Here is a 1,727-nt window from a genome sequence, read left to right as displayed (position 1 = left end):
TAAAATGCCTATTTTATTCGTTTGTAAGCTATATCTGTACAAAGGTGTCAGTACATATTAATTTTTAGCCCCTGTTTACAGTTGGTTTGAAAAATGCATCTTGGGCAATCGGGTCACCCATGGACAGCCGAGACACATCATTTACACCAATGTCTATCATATGTCTCCAAGGTGACCAGCTGACCACTTATATTCAGATTTCATTACTGCCTTTATCTCCACAAGAAGGTCAAATGGCCCTGTACACAGTTATGTTAAAAACGTTAAACCTGCAACTTACCTTCATTATTTTCTTGCACTCCAAAGACGTGCATCAGTGATCCTCTTCGTTTTTTTTAGTGTCAATGCACTGTTAAATAAGTAATCAGGTCCTACATTAATAACATACTTTCCTGTTATGTCCTTGTTGAAGACACATCAGAATGCATTATCATTTGCACAAAAGATATGGAGTCAAATGTGTCCCAGACCACCTCCATGTATACGCAATACATGGAGGTGGTCTGGGACACATTTGACTCCATCTTGAATGGGACTTGGTGGGCATTTACACTTGTATTTAGGTGATCTGATCACCTAAGACACATCTCATCTCATTATCTGTAGCCGCTTTATCCTGTTCTACAGGGTCGCAGGCAAGCTGGAGCCTATCCCAGCTGACTACGGGCGAAAGGCGGGGTACACCCTGGACAAGTCGCCAGGTCATCACAGGGCTGACACATAGACACAGACAACCATTCACACTCACATTCACACCTACGGTCAATTTAGAGTCACCAGTTAACTTAACCTGCATGTCTTTGGACTGTGGGGGGAAACCGGAGCACCCGGAGGAAACCCACGCGGACACGGGGAGAACATGCAAACTCCACACAGAAAGGCCCTCGCCGGCCCCGGGGCTCGAACCCAGGACCTTCTTGCTGTGAGGCGACAGCGCTAACCACTACACCACCGTGCCGCTGACCCTAAGACACATTTTAAAACCAAATGTAAACCAGGTCATAGTTTAGAGTACCTGTAAAATGTTTGAGAACCCCTAATTTATTGCATATCTAACATATAGTGCTCTAATACCATAGTTCTCAAAGCCCCCTATGTCCAGTCAGGGGATAACCACCATCATAACCCACCATCATGAAAGTCACTGTATTTATTTAGTATATGTAATAATCCAATTGGCAATTTTAATTTATAAAATGTGTTGAATTAGTTAAAAGATCTAACAAATTTCCATACATATTGAGATAAATCAAACTGGATTGTGTTTATAAAATAAAGCTGGACTGAAGAGGTCGGTATCATTTTTCTTTTCAAGGAAAAAGTTGGAGAAGCCCATGTTCTAGTAAACTCATATGTGCTATGAGTTTATATTCTATTTACTCATTTAAGGTTTACGTTTCCACAGAGGAGCGGTGTAATAATTCTAGCGAAAGCAGTGTTGAATGAAGACATACAGTACTTCCGGTGTTTATTTGTGTCCAGGCAAAGATACATAATTACAGCAGGTGTCTTTTCAACTCTGGGTGCTTTTGTTAGAAAACACACAATTGCTGAGGTTAGAACGGCTTCGTATCAAGTTCCTGTTTGGCCAGCCCGGTCCACAGGAGCTGATTGGTTCTCATCAGCTCCGGGCTGTAGGCGTCATGCCCCCACCGCAACTCCTGATTGGCTGGCGCACTCGACCACACCAACCGGAGGCGGGCGGAAGTGGGTGGAGTGAGACAGTA

This window comes from Neoarius graeffei, chromosome 21 (assembly GCF_027579695.1).
Source record: "Neoarius graeffei isolate fNeoGra1 chromosome 21, fNeoGra1.pri, whole genome shotgun sequence".
NCBI lineage: Eukaryota > Metazoa > Chordata > Actinopteri > Siluriformes > Ariidae > Neoarius > Neoarius graeffei.
The sequence above is the reverse complement of the archived record's forward strand: the minus strand, read 5'-3'. Positions refer to the sequence as shown.